The sequence below is a fragment of the Stegastes partitus genome, unplaced genomic scaffold (genome assembly GCF_000690725.1).
Source record: "Stegastes partitus isolate 25-593 unplaced genomic scaffold, Stegastes_partitus-1.0.2 Scaffold851, whole genome shotgun sequence".
Lineage (NCBI taxonomy): Eukaryota > Metazoa > Chordata > Actinopteri > Pomacentridae > Stegastes > Stegastes partitus.
The window spans coordinates 201,070-209,699 of NW_007578582.1; the positions used below are offsets into that span (position 1 = coordinate 201,070).

General features: G+C 42.6%; 1 protein-coding gene across 1 annotated transcript in view; it reads right to left on the reverse strand.

The window, feature by feature from the left end:
• Positions 1 to 8,630, reverse strand: part of pmepa1 (prostate transmembrane protein, androgen induced 1) — a 43,931-nt gene that overhangs the window by 34,100 nt on the left and 1,201 nt on the right. The window lies entirely within an intron of this gene.

Here is an 8,630-nt window from a genome sequence, read left to right on the forward strand (position 1 = left end):
TTAGTCTTGAGACGTAAACTTGAGGGAAACATTAAGGACACGCACCTCCCAAACCCGTCGCAGTGACAATGAACCTCTCGCCCTGCCCCCCGCCTCCTGCCTTCCTGCCCGCCTGCCTCTGACCCGACCTCTCACCTTTGCCCTCTCAGACACCCAGACTGTCTAACTTCACCCCCGTCCTCCGCGCAGATGCAGAGCAGCGCTGGTTTCATATGCAAAAAGCACCCACAAACATTTGCATACACATGTCTTCATCTGAATTTCTAATGACGTGATGCACACACATAACCTGAATCACTCATGTAATATAGAAACAGACTTTTGTTCAGGCTGCACTTCTTTTAAACTTCTTGTTTGTTAAAAAACCAGCAGGTACGCTTGTTAAATGCTTAACAAACTTATCTGAGACGATTCAATAAGCTGCAATTTAGCAGCTTCTTTCTTTTTTAGGTGTCGTTCATCCACCGACTTCTTAACTACAGAGCAGCACTTTCTGTTTGTGACTTGTTTCATGTCGACATAATAAATACAGATTCCAGTGGAGGAAGTTTTTTAGTGGCACAGAAAGAAAAAAAAATCAAAGAAATAAAAAGACCAGACGGCCAAACAGCAACTTATCGCTGAAACGCGGCTCGCTGTCTAGACGAGCTGCAGTTTACCGTCGCGGTTCCTTTTTTATTATACTGTAAACAAGCCACTATATTGGCATTTAGCCTCAGCTCAGACATTTTCAGCATCTGAACGGACATTTTTCTCCCCCCCAAATTACCGCTGACAGCGTTGGCATTTGGAAAGACTCAAAATATAAACAGCAAGAGGTCCTTTTTTTTTTTTTAAAAAGCAAAAATCCCACCCGACTGTCTCCAACACGCAAACCCAGGGCGAAATAAGCCATTAAAATATCAACGTTCATTCCAAAACAGTTCACATTCCTCGATCTATTCCACATTAGCAGGTGAAGAAGAGCTCTTATAAGACGAGACGCGCGAATCGTGACTCAGACTAATTAACAAAAAGCCAAGAGACACTTTAATTTCTTCTTTACTACCAGACAATCCTACGCCATCTCCCCCCCGAGCCAGACTCATTAATGAAAGACACTGTTTTAAACTTCACAAGCAGACAACAATTGAAGTATTTAAAGGACCAGACAGCCATACAGGGCTGGTGTTTTTTTTCCTTCCCTGGGCAAATTAATGAAAAACAAGAGTCTTTTCCACATTGCCGCATGACAATCTACGCATATAGCCAGCAGACAGTCATTGGCTTTATTTATAGAGGCAGCCTCTAGGTCCTCAGACAGTTTCTGTATGGATTTATTCACAGTGTGAGACAGACGTATAGGGCTGTCTCTGACTTCAGACTAATTAATGGGACAATATGGGTCCAGCAGTCGACAAGGGCCTCAGCTGAACACGGACTCGTATGCAGATCGTATGCAGAGAACACACACACACACACACACACACACACACACACACACACACACACCCCCAAGTGTCGATGACCTTGACCCCCAGACGCACACGCTGCATGCATCTACATATATGCATGATGAGGACACGCTGAGGACTTTTTTTTTTTTTAGTGTTTTATTGGTGTCTAGACCGAGAAACAACGAACAGCTGAGAGGGTGAATGAAAGGATGAGAGCAGGAAGACGCAGAAACTCTTTTTTTTAAGCAAACAAACACAGCAAATACTAAATATAGTTAGTTTGCTGTTTTATAGGATGAAAAGCATCAAATCCTCGCATGTGAGGAGGTGGAACGAGGTTTGCTGAAGAAATAGCAGCTCGGTGTTCATTTTCCATCAATCGACTAATTGATTTACTGACTAATCCTTGCCTCTGTTAGACTAAATACAAGAGAAAAAAAGCAGGAAAGAGGGAAAGAGCAAGGAAATCAGGAAGCTGGGAAGAGAGGCCAGTTCGCAAGACTCAATCGTCTTCATTCCGAGAACGTTTGTGCAACGTTTCACGAGTCAGGAGTCCACCTGACATCATGCTTTCAGCAGCGAAACCGGTGTAGCGCACGTGTTCTGTACAACAACTGTAGCTGCTCGTTTGCGATTTCACCGTGGAGCAGAGCAAACATCTCGTCTTGAAACGTGTGGCGAAGGATCATCGCTGGTTCTGCAGCCACCACCAAGAGAACAAACAGCAGCTTCCACAGCGAAAGAAGCCACAAGTTTCTAAAGCCGGACGAGGCTTTTTGGGGTCAGACGAGTTGTTTTTAACACCGCCGTGGTCGTGAATTCATCCCCCCACGGTCGGCCTGTCGAGTTCGGCTGTAGCATTCTGTGGTGTCTGAGGCTGAACTTTCAAACAATGTGTCATTTGGGCGAAGGTTTTTTTTGGCCTCTACAACCAAAATTGTCCCACTTTGTTTGCCGTACTTCACTCATTGTGGGTTCTACCGCTTCCCCAAAATGAAATTCAAGCGGATACGTTTCACACAGTTTAGGAGATTTACGGTGTTTGATTACATAGCAGGACTCTCAAGAAGCAAACGTTGCAGGAGCACTGGGAGCACTGGGAGCACTGGGAGCGGCGTGTCGCTGCACAATGACACGAGTTTAACAAATATAAATCTGGTTTGGCTTTTCATTTTCACAGACACAGGCTCAGAACTTTCTGGTCACTATTCCTGCATCGACACTTAAGCCAGACCCCAGACCGTGGCCGCACCGGGCAGCTTCCAGCGTCATCTGGAACAAAAAAACAAGGAAGCAGCTGAGCCGACTGTCTCAATAATTTCTTCCAAGACAAATTACTGTCTGTTTATTGTACACGAGGATTAAAGTGATTCTGCGTCTGGGACGGTGCCAAGCTGTCAATCACGGCGGAAAAAAAACACAAAAGGCTCGAATTTGATCCGCGCAGGCTTCTGTAAACACAAATCGAATCAATCCCTCTCCTTTACTGCCAGAAAAGGCAAATGTAGAACAGCGTTTTTGATATAAATTTTTATAAATCCTCCCTCAAGTGCCTATCACAACATCTACACACACACACACACACAGCTACACAGTCACCCAGAGAGGAAATTAATAGACAAACGCAGACTAACACATGTGCGCACTTGCACACACACTCACGCAGAGCACTGAGACAGCCAGACAGAGAGGTTTACATAATAAGTCTAGGAGGCCAGCCAGAACAGACTCAATCATTTAATTTCCATGATTCACTGAGTGAGAGCGAAAGAGAGACAGAGAGGAAAAGAAAGGCGGAAAGAAAGAAGGAAAGAAAGAAAGAGAGACACCCGATCGATGAAAAGACAAACACTGGTGACCTTGTTAGAAATATGACAAAATCTGTTTCGGGACTTTTTCCTCATGAATTCGTTGAAACATCTACGCCTCAAATTACGCTCTTATCTAATCGTTCTGGAGGTTTGATGCTTCAGCAACGAAAATGGAGCTCTGTGGCCTGAGCTAATGTGTCTCCTTTAAGTTCTTTGTCATTCTTCTGCTGTCCTACGACGGCGACGCATCTTATCTCCAAATTTAAAAGTTCTGTTACAGTAAAGCAATCAAGGACAGACTTTCATGCAGGTCGGGATGGAGACGCTCCGTCAAAAAGGGGAATTGGAGGAAAAAAAAAGAAGAAGACTTTTCAATAAACATCATCTCTGTGTCACATGGGAGCTGCAGCTTCAACAGGATGTGAGGAGAGACTTTTATTTTTGGTGACACATGACACTGATGAAATGACACGATGACAACACCAACCATGGAAGATAGATTTGTGTATATTTGTATGTTGCTTTCATATTACCTGCATGTAGATAAAAACATAAAGGTGATGTGACGTCCCGGCGGTGGCTATAAATATGAGCTTTTGTAGTCAAGCAAAAAAAACAGGAAAAGCCAAAGTGTCACATAAAACCGAATCACTTGACAAACATCTGCTGAACTCACTGACATTTCAGCATTAATTTACTTCCCAAAACTTGTCAACCGGCTGCTGAACTTCACACGGTCATTGCAAAACCACCAAAATTCTGAATTTAGAAACTCTGAAATGACAATTTCTTGACAACTTTCTGAGTATGCATAGTATAAAGACTAAGAGCGCTTCATTCTTTATGCCTCGATAAGAAACAAATAAACTGTTCGTACCCGATTTTGCAAAAAAAAAGAGAAGCGACGACTGACTCAGCAGTGACCAACAGTCAGATGACAAAAACTCGGGGATTACTCAGCTGATCTGCAGGCTGTGTTCACGCTGAACAAACAGTCGGTGACAAGAGAGGCTGACAGGAAAACAGATTTGATCAATAAACTAAATGCAAACAGCGTGCAGAGGAGCAAGCTGTCGGACGATACAATCAGCACAGTGAAACATCGAGTAGGGCGAAAGAATTGGCTCACAAAAATATTAAACTGTTAAACATCTACAGTAGGGAGAGTATTACTGACACCAGTGGGCGCTTTTTTTTCATTTTAGCAAAGCAATTAGTTAAAGAAATTCTGCCTTTTTAAAAATGGTTTATGTCTTTACCACTGTTTAATCCTGAGTTCTTTCTGCTTGGAGCCGTGGGTGTGCAGGATTCTACACTGCAGTCAGAAATGAGCTCACAGTGAGTAGAAACGTGTTTGCAAGTTCAGCATAAGCTTCATAAATCTGAAGGATCTCAATCGGGAGCGTCAGGATCACATGTGAGATTATACAACTGTGAATGTTCAATCATTATGTGTTGATATTTTCCTCCCATCTGAGGCAGCAAAAGAAAGAAAACTATCCATGCATGATGTCGACATGTAGTCCAGCTCTAAATGCGTCGCTCCGTTTTCTTAGAAACTTGTGACGAGGATCAAACTTGTGACTTTGGGGACTTTTTCCACCGAAACACAGAAAAAAAAAGAACAGTCACGGCCTTCCTGTCGCTGCCGTCACCTCCTGGCCGCTCAGGAACACTGTGACTCCTTTTCCTCGAATTCAATAACCAAAATAAATACGGTTACCCTGCAGCTGAACTCACACAGTCTGACACACTGTGAGGAACATTTGTGTTGGCTGTGGAGGCAGACTGCAGACGTGTTGATGTTCAGACGAGCCAGACGTGTAGCAACAAATGCGCGACGGGGAGACCGAGCTACTGGAAGGACATGATTCTTATGAACTGATACCAGCGATGACTTCACTGCACACACACACACACACACACACACGGCCAGCCTGTGAGTAATGCTGATGTCATGTGCTTTGACTAGCAATGTCTGCCGCTCGGAACAGATGTGTTTTTGCATATGTGTGTGTGTTCCTAGTGCGAGTGTGTGTGTGCGCGGTCTTCTATGTCAGAGGGTGTAACAGGTAAACCTGCAATTACAATTCCAAGATGAAGGAAGTAAGGAAGGAAGGAAGGAAGGAAGGATGTGCAGATGAATGGCAGCGTGAAGTGAGTCAGGAGCTCTTTCATAAGTCTGGGAAGTCTGGATTCATCTGAATTCAATGACTCTGGAGGTGCTTCGAATCCAGCCCATAAAGGTGCATTTTGGAAGGAGCGCCGCGTTAGCCGCATTAGCATCGCAGCCTGTAATTGGTCTGCTTCTGATTCAATCAGAACCCGGCTCGTCGAGGCGCCGTTGTCTTTTGGCTGTATTAATTATGGAGCAGGTTGCTTTTGATTCCCCCCCACCTGCTCATTCTTTGTTAATCGGCGCGCATTTAATTCCAGGTGGCTTTAAAAAGGGAAGCGAAAGAGGGCGGACAGGTGACTGGATATCCTGAAAGTGTGCACAACAAAGTCTAGAAACACATCTTGTATCAGCGGGATCTGTCAAAACCTGAACTGTAACGCAACAGATATCAGAGCTTTCCTCCCGAGTCTGCTTCCAAGACCTCCTGAGGTAAAAAGAAAATTAGGGAAGCCCTCCTTTTTATTTCTATCATGACTACATCCCGCTTTGATCAGCACACCTCAAGTGTATAACGTGGATTATTCAGTGTTTTGCTTTGTTCCGCCGTGTCTTTCATCTCTCCTGTCACACTCCAGTGCATACAGCCCAGTACAGCTGGACCAGCTTAAAAATATCTTCCTTTTTTTTTTTTTAAATAAAGGCCAATGCATCAATTAGTTTCAGTCTGTCAACTCCCACACAATCTTCAAATCAGCAGCGTGTCTGTTTTTCTGTTCCTCTCTCTTGCTTCTCGTTTTTCTTTCTACCGTCGCCTCTTATTTCCCAAAGTTTTCTCGACATGTTCTTCCCACTCCCTTATTCCTCTACTGTCTCCTCGCAGTTCGTTCTGTTCTCCGTCTTCCCTCTTCGGTTTCCCTCCTTCTGTCTTCCAGACTAAACATCACGTCTGTTTTCAGACACAGGAATTGTGAGAGCTGCATTCTTATCTCGTCTTTCGGTTGCAAGTCCGGGCAATGATCTGAGCTGCACGGATCGATCGCTGCGACTATTAGGACACTTTTTGTTTTTAGTTGGGAGATGTTTTTATTCGCTCATTCTGAAAGTAAAACTCCCGCTTGTTGTTTTTTTTTTTTTCCCACAGAAAAGGCAACGTGACTCACGGCTCACTTGGATCAGCATGAAAGAAAATATCAGAACTTTGATAAAGGAAGAGAAAAAAAAAAACCCTGAAGGTACAAACTTGTCTGCGTACAGTTTATAGGGGTGAGAAGCGGGACAGATGTGATCGTGATCAAGCTAAAAACATGATCTACGGTTTGAATTAATTCACTTTTAAAGTTTACGAGAGCTTTTATAGAATAGAGCAGCTGTCGCGCCACATTTGGTTGAAAACCGCAGCGCGGCTACAGCAGGTAGTTTAATTATCTTTCACCCTCTGGATCCCGATGTCGGCTGGCAGAAGCATTAATCGTCCAAATTGCACCATTTATCAGAGGCACAAAGTGTAAAAACATAAATAATTGTTGGATTTTCATTATTCATCCGTCAGAAATTTTACCCAAACCTCAGCCTAAAGCCGTCATAATTCTTTAAAATTTCTTTATTCCAGATGTCTTGTTTCGAAAATTAGTCAAAAACAAAACACCACTTGGTCAAACCAGATTCTGTAGAAAACAAAAAAAACTGCTTTTTGGCGCAAACATGAAGTAATTCAGCTGCGACCAACAGGATTTTGGGATTTTTCGGCAGTGTTTACACGGACCATATATTAGACAAGTATGGAAAGAAATTTTAAATATAGAAAGTAAATTATAGGATGTTTTTAAAGATTCATTTTTTAAAATTATGTTGTCTGTAAAATTTGTGAAAAAAAAATTAAATAAAATCAAAAATGTCAGCGCTGTTTGCATGAACTCAGTGAAATGAGGCCACAAAAATGAGCAGAAACCGGTTCAGAGGGTTAACAAACATAAAGCAGGCATATATGAAGACTGGGAAGTAGATTATTACTTGTATGTAACCTGCTCAGCCAACACTCAATTAGAAGCTGTTTAATTGGACTAACTTATAGCAGCAGCACCTACACATTACTCACTGGGTTCTCGATTATCTCTGCTTCCAGTTTAGAAACTGAAAAGTCATCAAACATCTGTCATAACGTCTCCTCTGCTGCCCAGAAGAAAAGCTGTTTTCAGGGGAAAACATGGCCATGGACTCACCGCATCGCGCTTCTTTAAAAGTCAGAACAAATCCTGTTTTTCTTGGCTGGAGAGGCATCAAGAGAGTCAATCAAGAGAGTCAATCAAGAGAGTCACATCGTCCTCTGAACATTCATCTCTGCACGATCATGAACTGAATGTTATTTAACTGCTGGTCAGACAAAAGAAGAAACGTAATGACGCCACATTGGATTTGAAATTTGAAAAATGAAGTTACCAAGACGGTTTCATTAAGTTGGATTTAGTTTTAGATCAACTAATGCAGAAAAAAAAAGAATTGAATTTGCAAACAATATTAAGTCGATGCAGCACAACTCATCAGGATGTTTGCAGCTTTACAGGTTCGATTTCTTTTATTTTTGGTTTTTTAATCTTGAAGCCATGCATTTATTTAAGCTGTGGGTTCATCAAGCTGAACAATAAAACCAAACACAGTGCTGATTTTTGCAGATATTACCACATAAGTCATGATTACAGAGGAAGTTTTCTCTTTGTTTGTGTTTTAACATTAACATTAGAGCGATCTTCTGCCTTCTGCTGCAACCCAACAAGACAAGCATGTTGCCTCATGAATGGAGAACAAGTGATTATTTTCCCAAATGTTGCAGCGATCTTATTCTTTTTTTTGTAAATTTCTTTTCCACTGAAGAAAGAAGTGACACATTGCCTTGATAATGGGATTTCGTGCTGCAGTCTCCCAGACAAGCTCGTTCCCTCGCGTCTGGAGAATGTGATTTGCAGGTCGGGGCTTTGCTGTAGCACCACAATGCTTCATCTGTAATGGTATTTTTGCGACACATTTTACCTCCATCATCAAAATTCCCAGCTCCTGCAACCTGGATATTACATTTAGCCATATTGCACTCTCTACATTTGTGTTTTTTTCTTTTTTCTTTTTTTGATGAAGTCTTCATCTCTTGTATCCTTGTGTGCATTGTCTCCTCCAGAGAGTTGAATTGTGTCTGAAGCTGTGTGAGTCAGTGCTGCTGGTGACCTCAGCCGGACACACACACACACACACACACACACACACACACACACACAC